This window comes from Balaenoptera musculus, chromosome 18 (assembly GCF_009873245.2).
Source record: "Balaenoptera musculus isolate JJ_BM4_2016_0621 chromosome 18, mBalMus1.pri.v3, whole genome shotgun sequence".
Classification (NCBI taxonomy): Eukaryota; Metazoa; Chordata; class Mammalia; order Artiodactyla; family Balaenopteridae; genus Balaenoptera; species Balaenoptera musculus.
The window spans coordinates 77,126,951-77,144,777 of NC_045802.1; the positions used below are offsets into that span (position 1 = coordinate 77,126,951).

General features: G+C 45.4%; 1 protein-coding gene across 1 annotated transcript in view; it reads left to right on the top strand.

The window, feature by feature from the left end:
- The window catches only part of COL4A2 (collagen type IV alpha 2 chain), a 177,934-nt gene that overhangs the window by 18,205 nt on the left and 141,902 nt on the right, over positions 1-17,827 (top strand). The window lies entirely within an intron of this gene.

Consider the following 17,827-nt stretch of genomic DNA (forward strand, 5'->3'; position numbering starts at 1 on the left):
AACAGGGAATGTCTGTCTGCACCACACTGATGCTTCTGATGGTTAGAAAGGCCAGATCCTGGAACAAAGTCAAACCTGGACCATCACTTCTGTTTCGTATTAAAGCGAGAGGGCAAAGCCAGAGCAGTGTCGCAGAAGAAAGTAAACTTATTTAAAAGGGGGGATACATTGCATCCATTTTTAGAATTGTCTGTCTCTGTTTACAGTACCTTTAGCAAAATCTCAATCCTTCTAGTTATTGAGTGAGAACAAAAGACAGGCTGTTTATTCTGCCAACATTTTTGCCTTCGTGTTGGTTTTTCTTCCTCGTTGGGTTTAATTAACTAGAGTCTCTAAGGATAAACATAGAAGAAAAGGCAGCCTTCATGAGGTTTTTCTTAACTCCTCACGTTAAAAAGTTGTCTTAGCTCTCTATTCTTGCTAAGCATTTCATGTGTTAAAAATTAGATCAATTTCCTGAAATTAAAAAATAAAACCTTGACATGTGATTCATACGTCACATACACTACAGACATACAGTGTTTGTAAACTAATCACTTGAAAATGATCTTTTTAATGTTACCTCAGGTCTCCTGTGTACCTGTCTTGTGCAAACCTCTGTTGATTCTTTTATACTTTTTTTTAAACGGTGATAAAACACACGTAACATGAAATTTACCATCTTAGCCATTTTTAAGTGTACAAGTCAGTAGCATTAAGAACATTCACATTGATGTGCAATCTCCATCCATCTCCAGAACTTTCTTCCTCATCCCAAAGTGAGGCTCTGTCCCATTAAACCGTAACTCCCTCTTCCCCCTCTCCCAGCTCCTGGGAACCTCTAGTCTCTGTTTCTGTGAGTGTGCTTGTTTTAGGGACCTCATGTAAGTGGAGTCATACGGTATTTGTCTTTTTGTGACTGGTTGATCTCACTTAGCATAACGTCTGGAAGGTTCAGACATGTTGAAGCATGTGTCAGAATTTCCTTCCTTTTTGAGGCTGAATACTATTCCTGTACTTTTCTAAGTTATTGTTTTCAAGTTCAGCTTTGTTTTCTTGGCTGGTAGGTTTCGGTGGTTAGAGTCAAGTTTAGAAGAAGCACGTGGGCCCGTTGGCCGTGGGGCTTCTGTACTTGGGTCTCTAACATTGGTCCTCCCACTTCTGCGTGGCTCGCTGGTGGCCCCTCTCCTCTTGATGTGGGTCTTGCTTTCTGGCCGATGTTGACCACTCCCTGATAGAGTGGGTCCCTCGGGTGCACTGTTTCTGACACACTGAGCCCAGGGTCTCCTCCTGCCCCAGTCCCCCTCTGCTGAACCTCTCAATCTGAGAGAAGCCAACGGACAAAGGTATCGATCCAGTAAAAACCTGTAGCCAGTCCCCTGGAATTCTGTGGCGGCAGTTTGAGGGCCTTTAGCCACATCACTAGTTTGGATCCCAAAGACGGGCTTGCTTCAGGCTCACTAGCTACTCTGAGCTTCTCTTCTGCACGGTCTGGATGGGAGCTGTCAGGATGCTGTAACCTGACACCCAGGAGGAGGAGGGGGTCCCAGAAGCAGCCACCTGCCAGGGGTGACATCAGGTATTGGCATGAGGAGCCTCCGGGATGCCTGGCACCCATCTTGCTCTGGGTTTTTTTCTCTTTTAACTTAGTGGTGCTAAATATGTCTCTTTAACTAATACTCATTCCTCTGCAATTGTGAGCCGCAGGGTTTAAACGAGTGAGCAGCAGGGAAGCCGAGGGGCCAGCCAGAGGGTCAGAGTCCCAGACAGAAAGTCAGCAGAGGTGGCTCTTGCCGCCTCTGCTGTGCTCATGATGGGAGGGCAGGCACAGGCGCCGTGGAAAACTCCTAAGGAGGGAGCGCTTGCTCTTCTGCCGAACCTGAGCCAGAGCCCTGTGAGCTCCAGGGTCACGGTCCTGGGAGCCCAGTATCCAGTGCAGGTCCAGCGTGGGAGCTGGGATCTGACTCACAGCCCAGACAGACGCCAGCAGGAGGGAAGCAAGCTGGGAAGACGGGAGTCCTGGTCAGAACTGGCACGCAGTGTTTGGGGACTTTTGTTCAGAATCCCAGCACGAATCATGCTGCTCAGGACCAAAGGCACATCCCGCAGAAACGCGCACCTGTGGCCACTGATGCAGTCTCCTTTCTCCCTCTCCACTCGATTTGAACTGCTGCGTGAAAACTACTGGGGTAGATAGACGATGACGGCTTGTCTGCAAAGTCAAACTAATGCAAAATATGCTTCCTCTGCAAGACAGGGTGCCAGCTGTCTCCTGGTGGCATTCGGCCAGTGAGATCTGCAGGCTGAGCTGGACTTTTTCTTCAGGGCAGAGGAGGTTGGCCAGTGGCCTCCTTTGTACTTCTGGAAACTCTGTCGAGGGTAAGAATGTGGAAAGTGGACCAGGGACCAAACCGATGGAATGGGGAGAGGTCATTCAAACCCCTACTTATCAGGCAAGGTGATAACTGAACTTGGCCCCATGACGCCCTCCCTACTGGGCCCGGGATCGTGAGGCCGCTGGGGGAAGGGGGGCTTGACTGGGAAGTCACCCTCCCCTGGAAACGCCGATCGCTGACACAGAGTCCACAGAAAGCACATCAGATGCTGCTCCGAGATCCTGGCTAGAGTCGGAAGAGCTGAGCCAGAGCAGCGCTGGGCAGACTGTGCGTTTGATTCCACAGATTCAGACTCTACAGGCCTGGCAGGGCCTGGGACTCTGCATTTCTAACCCACTCCCAGGTGACGAGCTACTGCTGGTCCAGGGACCGCAGTTTGGGTAGCAAGTCTTAGACAGTTGTCTCTAGGGCCTTGTGATTCTGTTTGCCCTTTGAATAGTCACCTCCTCACCATCAAAGAACGTACCCCCGGGCTTGTTTCCCCCAAAATGTCCTGCCAGTCTTCTAAAATGCTGCCAAGAAGCACGCTCCACTCGCTTGCATGCCCAGGCGATTTTTGGAAAGCTAGAGATAAGAGAAAGATCGTTTTCATCTGCTGTTCTCTGGAAGGGTTAAGGAATTTCTCTCTTTGCTAAGCATATTATCTTTTGACATGTTGGGCTGGCTGAGGCCTCCCGGGGTCATGTCCTGCCTGAGAGCAAGTTTGACCCTGAGCGTTGCAAAAACAGCCTGTTTGGGGAGGGAAGGGGCCGGGAGAAGGGGCCTCGTGGCCTGTTTCATGAAAACACATTTATCCCCATAAAAAAACGGGTCTTCTTAACACCATCAGCTTTAGGTCATCATCATTTGAACAGTTTAACCCAAAGGGTGTACGTAGTGATCAGAAATCAACACATTTCAGAGTAACTGTTTAGAGCCAAGTGTTAGAAACAGAAAACAACACTCCTGCGTCATGGAGAGTTTACTTGAAGCCTGTTTCCTGTTGAAATGAAATTGGAAGCACACTCCCTCCACCCACTTCTCTCTCTGAGTTGTTCAAGGAGCTCTGTTCCTCGTGGAATGACACTTGATTTTCCCCAGTGATGGTCAGTCATGCGTTTGACCGTCTCTGGTTAAAGCATCTACCAAACGGAGTCCTTTGGAAAATTCCATGTAGGACAAGCATATATTAGAGATAAAAGCAAAGATTAAGTAGGCAGACCTATTAGGCAAATGTCTACAAAGGAAATCATTTCGGAAGATTAGTGAATGGAAGTAGTGAACCCTTGATTTGCACAATGACCGAGGTCCCTCCTGTAGACTTTAATCACGTGGTCCCTTTGTGCATCTTTATTTCCCCTTGAGACGCTGTATTCCTGAAGGTTTCCTGTCTCCTTCAAGGTACAGAATTTGCACTTTGCCTGTGGTGGGGGCGGAGGGGCAGGTGTCCCCTCCCAGAACTTCATTCTAAGTCATTTGCTTAGAGCTCAGACGACATTTGCCCAGCAACCTGAGGGGAGGAGGAGCTTCAGACTTGGAGTCCGGCTCCTGTGGCTTCATGAACTGTCACCTTGGGTGAGATCTTCAGGTCCTCCTCTGCAGAATGAGTTTATAATCCTCCCTCAGCTAGATGCTAAAAGGACTAAATTCCGTAAGGTGCATAAAGCACCGCACACAGTGCCTGGTGTAGAGTAAACACCCCTACAGGTGCCGTGATTGCTGTTCTCTCCCCTGAACTCAATGATCCCTTGAACTTGACCAGGTCCCTCCTTGCCGCTCTCCCTGGTGACAGCCCCCCTGCATCCCTGAGTCGTGGAGCCTTGGCAGGTAACTCCAAAGGCTTTTCGGTGGAGAGATGCTCCTTCAGTGTCTCTCTCCCTCCGCATATGGCAGGCCCCAGGTGTGTCTTAGGTTCATGGACATGAGTTACTTGAGTTTTCACTGATCCCGGTTTGCAGGGGCCCCTTCTCAGGCTCCTGTGGCCTTCACGACAGGGGTTCCGCAGAGACTCGGGCTCTAACTCAGGCCCGACTCCTCCCACTGCCCCACACCGTGTCCAGCTGCCTCCTTAGTGATTCTGATTCTTTTGGGTCATGTCCAGGGGGCTCCATCTACATCCAGCGTCTTGATTCCTAATCTGTTCATTTACGTGGCAGCAAGAGGATAACACGGTCTTAGCTTGACTGTTGGGTTATTGCTGAAAAATCAGTGAAACTCACAGCCTCAGATGGCAGCTCATAAGCCAACTGAAAAACTTGACCAGTCTGTGCCCAAAAGAGCCTGACCATGGGTAGATAACAAGCTTGGGTTGAAGGTAAAGCCCTGTTCAGTGTAGACCCCTTTTGCCCCCAGAAGCTTAAAGCAACATTCACTTAGTCACTTGTAGAGACTCAGCTTCAGACACCTGTGCCTTTTCCAACACACATGCATTCACCCCCCCCCCTACATCTGCTGCCTCCCAACCTGGGTGGCCCTCTCCCGAGGGACCCGTTTCAGCCACTTTGATGGGTTGTCATCTGGAGGGTTCCTGGCATCCACATCTCGGCTTCACCAGCCACTCTACGTGGGTTAGTTCACTGCCCCCCACTGGCTGGCTTCCGTCCACATGTTCAGGTCCTCACCCCCCCCCCCACCCAGGGCTCAGCACACACAGTCACCTTCTCGGCATAGTGAAGACAGCTTCTCCCCACATCGCTGACCACACTGGATCCCATCCAGAAAACAACTGTTACATCACCACTGCCACCCAGCCAGCCATCCTGACCCATCCATCTCAGGGTCAAAACGGCCCTGCGTTTTACATTCGATTCTTGCCATTAAGAACTGAGAGTGCCGTAGAGTGGTCCTCTCAAATGGCCCCAGGTGTTTGGTTTTGTTTTTTTAATTGAACATCATAGTTTATTTTTTTATACACATACATATACCTATTCTTTTTCAGATTCTTTTCCCATATAGGTTCTTACAGAATATTGAGTAGAGTTCCCTGTGCTCTACAGCAGGTCCTTGTTGATTATCTAATTTTTAAGCTCACGTCTTTTTATAATGAAGAGCTGGAGATGGGGTGCTGGAATGAAAAACAAAGAAATCCAGCTTGAAGTAGTTGACTTTTGTTGTTTCAAGAGAGGAATTCATTCTGTGGGTGTCACTGAAGCGTTAAAGTCCCCCAGCAGCCCTAGAGAAATAGTTCCCCTGCTGTGACCCACACCCAGCTAATTTTGTTTTTATCGTTAGTTAAGGCACTGGTTCCTAGGGAAGTTTTAGCCCTTGGACGTCATCTTTTAAAAATTTACCCTTTAAAACAAAATTGTGAACATAAACAGCTTTTCGTGGTCACATACACAAAATTATTATTTTCCCATAGACTTAGTAAGGTCTAAATAGATTTTTATAACATTTTCCTACAATTTTACTTATGAAACAGCATCAGTATTTTCAGTGATTGTTAGGTGATGGTAGAATTCTAAACTATAAATCATGTACCATAAACCTCCTTAATCTAGACTAATAATTGTGACTTTGTCTTCAGTAAACTATAGGTAAGAAGTTTTCAGTTAATATGGATAGTCTGAAAAAGTTAATCGGAAGATTCTTAATCTGCTTAAGAAAACAAATCTCCTTCAGACACTTCTGAAGCACTCATTTACCTGCACAAAATAATTTGTTCCTGATAAGTGTTATCGGTTTGTTTAAACCACCCTGAAGAACCTCTATCTGAGGGCCATGACTTCTTAGCTGGATTGTTGACTTGTTTTTTTTAAAAAAAAAAAGTAAAATTTTGTTTCTCTTTTCAAAATTCCTCAAATCAGATATTTTTTTCCTGTTCAATCTAATCCTTCCACATTAAATAAAACTAGTCCAAATTTTCACTCTGGTTTGGCATTGAGGAAGAGCCAAACTAGGCTGATCAAGTTCAGTGAAACAAATGCGGTATAAGTGGAGACTTGCCTGTTAAGCATTTTATTATCTTTCTCTATTTCATTCCTTTCTTTCATGAAATATGAAAATAAAACACTGGGCTTTCAGAAGAAATTGAAGCTGCAGATATATAGTTCAACGTGCTAACAGCATGTTTAATTCAATGATTGTACCATATGAAAGATGATATATAAGGAAATTTTCCTTGTGAAGGGGTCATCCTTAGGTGTCAAAGCTCAGAGGCAGGTAAGACCTTAGGGATCAACTAGTCCAAACTCTTCCTAAAGGTAAGTTTGGGGCCCAGAGAGGTACAGACATCGGCCTGTAACCACACAGCCAGCTCCTGGTAGAACTGTAAACCCAAGCCCTAGTCAAGTGCCAGCCTTGATAAACTAATGCTGTCATCTAATTTCACTGATTAAGTCATTTTATATATTAGATCATTTTTTTGAGTAAATTACATGATTCACTATTTTTAAAGGCTTGTTTTGGAAATGGTGAACAAAACATTCTACCAAGTCAAACCCATTGATCATCATAGAACTATATCATGGAACAAAGCTCCTACTTCACTGAGATCCCATACTATGGCAAAGATAAATTCTTCTATTTTAGCACAATATGTTTAAAGTCCATAACCAGTAAAGAGATTAAAAAATCATGCTCATCTGAACAAGATGCATAAGTAAATTAAATGGAGGAAGTCTAGACCTATGAACAAGTCGATTGTAACATTACTTCAATCCCTGGGGTATTTGATTTTTTAAACGCTAGTGGTTTGAAAGCCATACTAGACTTAAAGGAGTGTAAGGCACCACATTAACTCTTTCATCACTCTGTACACCTCCAAGAACAATCCCCCATCACTGACATCACCTGGAGTTCACCTGAGTTTTGATTTCTTGAAGTTAGAAAGACTAAATTCTTAAGAATACCTAACTTAGAGAATCCAGAAAGCTGAGATGAGACTCCTGACATACCAAAGGCTTTCTTTTTTTTTTTTTTTATGTTTTTTTGGTTTTTGGCTGTGAGGCATGTGGGATCTTAGCTCCCCGACCAGGGATCAAACCCACACCCCCTGCATTGGAAGGCAAAGTCCCAACCACTGGACTGCCAGGGGAGTCCCCGAAGGCTTTCTTAAAACTCCTAGACAATAGTGAGAACCACTAGGAAGGGGCAAGGTGGGAATTCATGGTTCTGGAGAGAGAATACACAGAAGATAATCAACAAGGGACAGAAGATGTGGTATTTGGAGGGTAGGCGGCCTCAGTGTCCCTGGATGCTGAAAAAAAAAACCCTGCCCTCTTGTCCTTATTCCTGATTATCTTATATATTTCTTATAGTTCTTTTGTAGCCGCCATCTCCTTTAATCCTCACAGCAGCCTTGTAAATAGACGGAACAGGTGCAGTCATCTTATTTACCGCTGAAGCGAAGGGGAGCCAGAGGGATTCAGTAACATGCTAATAACGTCACTAGGTTGTGACAGAGCTGGTGTTGGATCCCTCCTTTTTCTTGAAGGGTTTGTCCCGAGCAGATTATTCCAGATTCATGCAGCTCTGTGGACATTTCCTTGTGCTATTCCCAATCACCCACAAAAGAAATAAAGGACTATTATAACCACCATGATGTTGGTAGGAAAAGAGAGCAAAGTGCATAATTCCATCACGGCTAGAGGAGGAATCTTTAGAACGCGCCAAACTATATCTTATGAAGCCGGCTTTTCATCTCTTGATGGCAAAGCCAAGGGTGGCAGATGCACTAAGTATATTGCTTCCACACAGTAAGCATTTTATTTCTCTTTAAATACGAACTGCTCTTTTTTCAAATCTGAGGAGCCCTGTAAGAATTTTCTTATGAAATGGGATGGATGCTGTGTTTTACCATGAAAGATTTCAAGGCTCTCCACGGCCCCTTTAACTGCGGATGGCACTTGATTTTGTTTTGCAGGTCCCTCTTACGGCTGCTTGACTTCATCTCAAGCAAGCTAAATAAAGGAATTTTCATTATTATAACGGTCACTAAGCAGACAACTGGCGTGTCAGCGTTTAGAAGGGGATGCGGTGTTAGGGCAAGGGTGGAAAGATACTGCTGTAACTCGATGTTTTACTTGAGTGGCTTCATTGTGGACGTGGGTGGCAAGTTGGAATGAAGCTGGGGGTGGGGGGAGGAACAGTACAACGCAGAGCCCTTCGCAGCCACAGTGCCAGCTTGATTGGGCCAAATCCCCTGAAATCTATTGAGACTCCCCATCTGTTTGTTCACAATTCATCTAAGCAACTCTGAAAACTGCCTGAAACCTCCTCAGGCCAGTATTTCTGGGATTCTCTTATGGTTCAAAGCAAAGTGCATCTCTTTGTTTGCCCAGGTTTCCAGTACTAGCCGTCCACCTCCCTCCTGAAACGCTGCTCTGAGCCGCGTGCTTCTGTTTGATCCATTGTAGATGCTGTACCGTATAGGTACCATAGAGCTGGGTGACTTGGCCCTGTTCCTTTGAATTAAAGACCTCCTGTTCGGTGCAATTAGTTTCCAAAACAGCAATTAAGAACAGTTTTCTCCCAGGAACTGGCAGCAAGGTTGCCTGTCTTGACCTATTTTGGCTGACTGATTCTTCCCTACATAGTTTGGTAATCAGGCTACTGGCTGTTTTGGAGTCTTCGCCGCCTGCATTCCTCTACCTTGTGTCTTACATCTTCTTCACTTCTACATAAAATAGCTACTCACCAAAATGCTATTTCAGTAGTCTGTGGGCGTTCAGGTTCTCTTGGGGTCAGTGATAATTTTTTCTTTCCATGTAGCTTTTTAGAAAAGGAAATGTACTGCTACTATTTTCTTCTAGAAAGATCCCAAAGCTCTTAAATCATCCTCCAAAGATCCACTTGAACATTGTATACTGGACCTAAAATACACCTATAAAACCGTGTGATAATGCCAGGCAGTAACAAAGTTAAAATTGCTGGCATAAGACAATTGAACTATCAATCAGTATATAGTCCCCAGTTCCTTTGAGACTCATTGTCAAAGTGGTGACAAGAACAAGATTACTTGGGAGATAGCAGACCTACCCAGAATCTCCATAATATGTTTTCCGGCAGCAAGTTTCCATCTTACTCATTTCAGAGATTTCCACGTTGTTGAAAAGAAGGGCAGGTCATAATTTTCCCTGCTTGTCAATAGTGGGCAAGGCCACCACAGAATTGGAGCTATTGGGCAATCTGCCGGGCTCAGCTGCCTTGAGCCACGAAAACTCAGGCCCGACCCTCGTTCATCAGCCCTGACGGGGGTGGTGATGAGAGGGTGGGGGGGGGGGGTGTTCCAGCAGACCCCGACAGCTCTCAGATGCAGATCATTTACAACCACAGAGCCCTGTTTCTAAGACTAAGGGCCGTAGTAGGAATGAGGCAATACTCCAAAAACGAATTCAGAACAACCAGCAGAAGAATTTGATGTCTTACATTTACCCTTGCAGTATTTGTATTTCCCTGATTCCTGATGAGGTCAAGCACGTTTGTGTGTATTTATTGGCCATTTGGATATTCTCTCCTGTGATCACAGGTTTGAGAATTGTGCCTAATTTTCTCCTGAATGTCTCTATTCCTACTGACTTGGAGCCCTTTATTCTAAATACAAGCCCCTGTTTGGTTACATGTGTTAGAAGTACTTTGTTTCACTCTGTGGTTTACTTTTACTCTCTCTTAATGAAGTCCTTTGATGAGCTGGCACCTCAAATTTTAATGTAGTCCAGTTTCTCCATCTTTTCATGGTTAGTGCTTTCCCAAACTCGTTAACTCTAAAAGTTTACTAGAGATGCAATCATGTTATCTGCAAATGATGGCTTCACAACTTCCTTTTTAGTCCTTATACCTTTTCTTTCTTTCTTTCTTTTTCTTGCTTTATTGTATTGTCTAGAATACATTAGCAATATCAAGCCAGGAAGTGCTTTTTAACGCCCTACGTATTATGTATACTTCACCAGTAGGCTTTGAGATGGATGTTAGAACCTACACAAGCTGTTTTCAGAATCCAAGCTCACCTTTAAAATTATCTGATCCCTTTTTCTTGTCTTATTGCTGTGGCTAGGACTTCCAAAACTATGTTGAATAAAAGTGGCAAGAGTGGGCATCCTTGTCTTGTTCCTGATCTTAGAGAAAATGCTTTCAGCTTTTCACCATTGAGTATGATGTTAGCTGTGGGTTTGTCATATATGGCCATTATTATTTTGAGGTATGTTCCCTCTATGCCTACTTTCTGGAGAGTTTTTATCATAAATTATTGTTGAATTTTATCAAAAGCTTTTTCTGCATCTATTGAGATGATCATATGGTTTTTATTCTTCAATTTGTTAATGTGGTGTATCACATTGATTGATTTGCAGATATTGGAAAGTCCTTGCATCCCTGGGATAAATCCCACTTGATCATGGTGTATGATCCTTTCACTGTATTGCTGGAGTTGGTCTGCTAGTATTTTGTTGAGGATTTTTGCATCTATGTTCATTGGTGATATTGGCCTGTGGTTTTCTTTTTTTGCTATATCTTTGTCTGGTTTTGGTATCAGGGTGATGGTGGCCTCATAGAATGAGTTCAGGAGTAGTGCTTCCTCTGCAACTTTTTGGAATAGTTTCGGAAGGATAGGTGTTCACTCTTCTCTAAATGCTTAGTAGAATTCACCTGTAAAGCCATCCGGTCCTGGACTTTTGTTTGCTGGGAGTTTTTAAATTACTGATTCAATTTCAGTACTGGTAATTGGTCTGTCCATACTTTCTATTTCTTTCTGCTTCAGTCTTAGGAGATTGTACCTTTCTAAGAATTTGTCCATTTCTTCTAGGTTGTCCATTTTATTGGCCTGTGTATAACTGAATCACTTTACTGTATACCTGAAACTAACACAACATTATAAATCAACTGCATTTCAATTAAAAAAATTTTTTAATAAAATTGTATGATCCCCAAAATAGTTTACTGGGCGATCATATGATAGAAAATACCATAGGAAACAACTTTCCAAGGCCACCTCGCCTTTAATCAGGTTTAGATCAGAGATTCAAATACAGAGAGAAATAAACTAGGGACAAGGTGATAGTGGCAGCACCACAAACCAATGCTGTCACTACTGTTGTGAAATAAGCGTGACAACTCCCTCTACATGGCGCTTTCTCATGTGGCACTGTTTCCTCTCCTCTGTCATTTTAATAGAGGAATCAGTTTTTATGTTTGGACTATGTTTTACCGTCCTTAGGAGTGATGTTCTGAAAGGTGAGCAGTGACTCCCCCAGCATCACCTGGTTTCCTGTGTGGCTGGCCTGGGGCGTGTTTGTCACATCAGCAGTGTTCTCAAATGTGTACTTACTTCCAGCAACGGTAAAGTCTAACACGGTGATATTTCCAGAAGCCCAAACTCCATTGGTAGTTATGTAAGTCCTATCTCTGAGCCAGCAAGAAAGTGGGTGTGAGAGGTTCCAGTGTCCTCGCAGGAGCCAACAGGGCTTGCTTCTGGAAAGGATGTGTTCCACCAACTGAAGGAGGTAGAAGGTAGAGGAGATTGTAGTTATGCCAAAGGTCTACCCATCACCCTAAGAAATTGTTTTCAGAGTCAAAGAAAACCCCCCGCTCTGCACCAGCCGTGCCCACATTCCACCTCTGATTTATGACCACTCCAGGGGTGTGGCTGCCATTTGACGGGTCCTACTTCTGTAACTTGGAACTGTGTCTCTATGGCAGCCCTCCATGTCCTTCTGCTTTGGCCCCATCTGTGGGCAGAAATGTCCTTCACGTCATCACAGAAAGATAACTATTTTTTGTTAATAAGGTCCTCTCTGCACTTAGAAAACATGATGACTCTCCACGCCCTGCTGCAGCCCTGATCCCCATGCCACGTCCAGCCTGCATGACTGAGCCCAGGTCCTCCTGATGGGCTTGCAGTGAGATTGGGAACAGCTGAGCCTCTTCCCTTCCTGAGAGGGTGTGCGTTCTTGCACCTGCACACATGTTGGGTCCTCTCTCTCCGCACCTGTCTCTTTTCTAACTCTCTGCATAGGGAGCAGTGTTTGGAAGCACTTTTCTTCCTCTCCAGACATTTCCTAACTTCTCTAGGATGGGTTGTGACTGAAGTGTCCCAGACAGAACACGCCCCTCTGGTGACAGCACGGCTCCCCTGAGTGGAGGGAAGGATGCCCGCATCTGAGCAGTGCCTACCTTTTCCTGGAGAACCTGATCACCTGCTCCCGTGTGATATCGGCACAGCCCTTTGCACTTTTCTAGTCATGCTTCTCTAAGGGAGACTTGTCATAACGATTCCAAGGCCAGAAGGCTCCACAAATGAATTTCAACTTCTTTTCGTTTTTTTTTACTCCTTTATGTTTTTTTTCCCTTTTTTTTAACTGTTTATTTTATATTGGAGTATAGTTGATTAACAATGTTGTGTTAGTGTCAGATGTACAGCAAAGTGATTCAGTTATACATATACATGTATCTATTCTTTTTCAAATTCTTTTCCCATTTAGGTTATTACAGAATATTGAGCAGAGTTCCCTGCGCTATACAGTAGGTCCTTGTTGGTTATCCATTTTAAATATAGCAGTATGTACATGTCAGTTACAAACTCCCAGTCTATCCCTCCCCCCACCCCACCCTTCCCTCCTGGTAACCATAAATTCTTTCTCTAAGTCTGTGAGTCTGTTTCTGTTTTATAAATAAATTCATTTGTATCACTTTTTTTAGATTCCACATATAAGTGGTATCATATGATATTTCTCTTTCTCTGTCTTACTTCATTCAGTATGACAGTCTCTAGGTCCATCCATGTTGCTGCAAATGGCATTATTTCATTCTTTTTAATGGCTGTGTAATATTCCATTGTATATACGTACCACATCTTCTTTATCCATTCATCTGTCGATGGACACTTAGGTTGCTTCCATGCCATGGCTATTGTAAACAGTGCTGCAATGAACATTGGGGCGCATGAATTTTGACTTCTTGGTTTGTTTATTTCAACCCTCTGGGCAAGCCTGCTCCCTGATAGCCGTGGACACTCCAGGAAACGGGGGTGAGCTTCTCCCCAGTCCCCGGCACTTTCCCAGCTCCTGCCAACTGTGGATGACCCCTTCTGGGTCTGAATGTCACCCTCCCCTGCCTGGAGGATTCTACCTGCCTACAGAAGCCTCTGGCATATGGCACCCATTCAGGATGCTGAGATTTCCCACTGGGACATGATCACTCCCGTGTCTGAATTCCCTTGCCAGTTTTCTGTACTTTTATTAAGGCCCTTAGACAGTCACATCTGCTTTGCTGTATAGTTGTGGTTACAAATAGTTAATAAGACTTAATGCCGTCCAGGTCGTATCCAGACTAGACCCTGGGCTAAGTGCCTTACACACCTTAGCTCACGTTACCTCCAGGGTCACTCTGTGAGGTATGAACTAATATATCCTCGTGTTACAGGCGAGGAAGCTGAGGCCTGGGAAGTTGGTGAGTGGTGGGGCCTGACTCCCACGCTCACTCCATCTCACCGCCCCCCTGGTCTGAACCTGCCGTGAGTTCAGAGTATGCAGAACTTGGCACGTTGAGTGTGTGTCCCCAAAGTGCCAAGTCCTGCCCATAGGGGAGGTTAATAAATGCTTATGACACAAATACAGACCTCGTTTCTGTTTGGGGAGCTGAGTAGCATTTGCCATTAGGTTAAGCTGTGGGGTAGATCTTCCTGGGAGCCGGGCAGGGGCCATCACTGCGGACTTTGACATTCAAAGAGAGACCTAGCTTGTGAAGCACTTGTTCATCTGTTGTGTGTTTTTTTGTTTGTCAGGCACCCAGGCGTGGCCTGCATCTAAGCCTTTATGACATTATTGCCACATGCGTGTCTGAATGTACTTGCGTTGTGTACCCCTGGTTCTGTTCTGAAGACTTCCTTTAGACCACAGAGTCATGACCTGCATGACCAGGGAGGCCCATGGCCACATTCTGTTCACGCACGTTTTCGGTGTGAGTGGAATCCAGGTTTCACACGTGGGACCCGGTTCCCAAGCTGAGGAGCGTTCCGTTTCCTTGTCCCCATCGTGGTCACGGCTCCCTCCTTCGAGATGTTCATTAGCTAAACAGATTCGTTCCTTGCAGCGTAGATTTATAACCTGGGAAACTTGGGGAAATTTCCGTGCAGAATATTGTGGCAATGGTTAAGAAGATTTGGGTGCATCGCTTAAGAACAAATATTATTCAGCCAACATATTATGAATGTTTTGTTTATGAAGAGCTTCTAGTAGCATGAGGAAATGCTTAATGTTAAGAAAAATGAGAGTGCAAAATTTTACATAAAGCATCATCTCAAAGATGTAGGAAGAAGTACAAGGGAAAAGACCACAGGAAAGATGCTGAAATGTCTTCTGCCCAGAACTGGGCCTCTCCGGCCTCCACAGGCCGATCCTGCATGAGCCCATCCCTAGGACCTGTCCTCATTTGAGGGAGGAGAAAGGTAACCAGCCTGGGACCAAGGGACATGGACCGTCCATCTGTCTGTCCCCTGCCTTGTGTTCACTTATGTCATGCCCTGCAAAAGTAAGAATATTATTAACTCCTGTTAGCAATGCAATCTGACTTTACCTGTACTCAGTTCCTTTTAAACTATCTTTCCACCTAGAGCTGATATAAGTGAAAATAAAAACTAGGAAAGTTCACATCTGTGTCTATTCCCAGAGTTTAAAAACAAAAATAAAACAAAAAACCTTTTTCTTTATTTTGGTCTCTTTGCTATTTCAAATTATTTCCTCCTCTACTCTGGGACATTGATATAGAGAATTAAAAGTTGACCATTTCCTCTTTTCCTGGAAAATATTCGAATGACTCTTTTTGATAACATGTCTGATTGTGTGTCTCAAGCATAGCCAATTTTTTATGAACATGCAGGGAATTATAACAGCGCTACACTTGTGAAGTGGAATATAATGGCACTATTCATGAAAAGGGAGGAATTCAGAGCAAATGGGGAGTGAATATCAAAATGAAGTTGAACAGTAGGTTTTTATAGGCTCCTTAAAACACGATGCATTTTGGAGGACGGCAGAGGAAGCTGGGCTGCCCAGAGCCACCCTTGGTCGAGGCCCGTCCTGCATTTTATTCCTGAGCCCTGCAGTGAGCCAGCCCAGGGCTGGAGTGGAGTAAAGGGCTAAACACACAATTGGTCCCTTTACTGGGGAAAGTGGGTCCCACTTTATCCGCATCAGGTTTTGCTGGAGGAACACAGGAGAGGGGCCTGGATGTCACCAGGCAACGTCACATCTGCGAACAGCTTTTTGGGAGCTTCCTTCCTGAGGATGTTTGAACATTTTATACACAGAGCCTCGACCCCAAGGACCATATGAAACGTCAGTGTCTCGACACACAAAGCCGCTGGAAGCCTCCCGACATGGCAGTTCATCTCCTGCTCCTTCTGAGCGTTCACGGGGACGCACCGGCTCCCAGGTAGCACAGAGATGCCTCGTGTGCCCCAGGGCACACTCACACTGGTGCCCGTGTGGGTTACAGCACAAGTTCCCAGATGTTGCTCTGAAGACCCGTGCTGGGCAGCGATGACGTTTCAATGGGCCAAGGAGAGATGAGGGGGAAGAATGAGAGGAGAGGTTATATTTGTATGTGACACGCACTCCGTGGTTATAGTATTTTGCATACATAGACGTATAACATTTGCTCACTACTCCTACATACGTAAGTTTCTGGTGATGCAGCCCTATGGTAATGAGTCCATAGTTCTGGAGTGGGGCGTGGGCACTGGAACTTCTAAGCACCCAAGATGATGCAAGTAATCAGAAACCACGGGTCTGGTGAAGAAGATGCTGTGCTCTGCTATTTGGAATCATAAAAATAAGATTTAAAATAGGGTGTCCCAACCAAAAATACCCAGTGATGGCCCACAGCTAATGGGCAGCAGAGAGACAAGCCTAAACAGTGGTCCAGCTGCACCTGCCCTGGCCGGGAGGGAGCTGGTCCCAGGCCCAGGACGACAGGCCAGCGGGCGGGGCTCCAGGCCAGGGATTGAAAGTGGAATTGGATCAGGGGTCAGAAGGGAAACCGCTCGTGGCAGGTCAAGGCGGGTTGCCTTGGAACTCCCTTGGCCAGGTCCTGAGTCACAGCCTGTGCTTTTGAAGGCCTGGGCATGGACGTCTGGCACCGGGCCTCACCCTGGTGGCCGTAAAGCTCCCCCTCCGTGTGGCTGACCACAGCGGCCCTCCAGGACCGACACTGGTGCTGGTGAGAACTGGAAGCACTGGTGCTGGTGAGAACTGGAAACACTGGTGCTGGTGAGAACTGGAAACACTGGTGCTGGTGAGAACTGGAAACGCTGGTGCTGGTGAGAACTGGAAACGCTGGTGCTGGTGAGAACTGGAAGCGCTGGTGCTGGTGAGAACTGGAAGCGCTGGTGCTGGTGAGAACTGGAAGCGCTGGTGCTGGTGAGAACTGGAAGCGCTGGTGCTGGTGAGAACTGGAAACACTGGTGCTGGTGAGAACCGCGCTGGTGCTGGTGAGAACCGGAAGCGCTGGTGCTGGTGAGAACCGGAAGCGCTGGTGCTGGTGAGAACCGGAAGCGCTGGTGCTGGTGAGAACCGGAAGCGCTGGTGCTGGTGAGAACCGGAAACGCTGGTGCTGGTGAGAACCGGAAGCGCTGGTGCTGGTGAGAACTGGAAGCGCTTGGGCTCCAGAAGGCATTGTGCTGTGTGTGCTGCATTCCCAGGACGTTTCTCGGAACAGCTTAGGGTAGAGCGAACGCTTCGACTGTTAAAAATACAGCACTGCTACTTGCGAAGGTTAAATGTAGCCCACTCGATGAAAATGCTTTGAAAGTGAAGAGCATGATACCAACAGCTTGAAGTTACCATTCTTGTTGTCGCCTTGCTGTTTAATGAGGCTGGTGGCATAATTTTACAGAACTCTAGAACCGCAAGGGAAATTTTTCCAAGTGGGCCATCTATCACTCTAGGGGCTGTTCATTATTGCTAAATTATATCCTAAGCCGATTTTTTAAATTTATTTTTATTGAAGTATAGTTAATTTACAATGTTGTGTTAGTTTCAAGTGTACAGCAAAGTAATTCAGTTATACACACACACACACACACATATATATATATATATATATCTGTTCTTTTTCAGATTCTTTTCCATTATAGGTTATGACAAGATATTGAGTATAGTTCCCTGTGCTAAGCTGATGTGTTTTTTTTGTTTTTTTTTTTTTAAAACTGTGTGTCCCAACCTGGAGGGATTTGGTGAGGAGTTTTATAGCAATGTTGCAAGGGCGGAGTTGGCAGTAAGGACTAGGGTATGTGAAGGGCCTACACTCATTTAATCTGATCTCAGGCAGTCTTTTTTTTTTTTTTTAATATTTATTTACTTATTTGGTTGTGCCGGGTCTTATTTATTTATTTATTTATTTTTATATTTATTTTTGGCTGTGTTGGGTCCTCGTTTCTGTGCGAGGGCTTTCTCTAGTTGCGGCGAGCAGGGGCCACTCTTCATCGCGGTGCACGGGCCTCTTCACTATCGCGGCCTCTCTTGTTGCGGAGCACAGGCTCC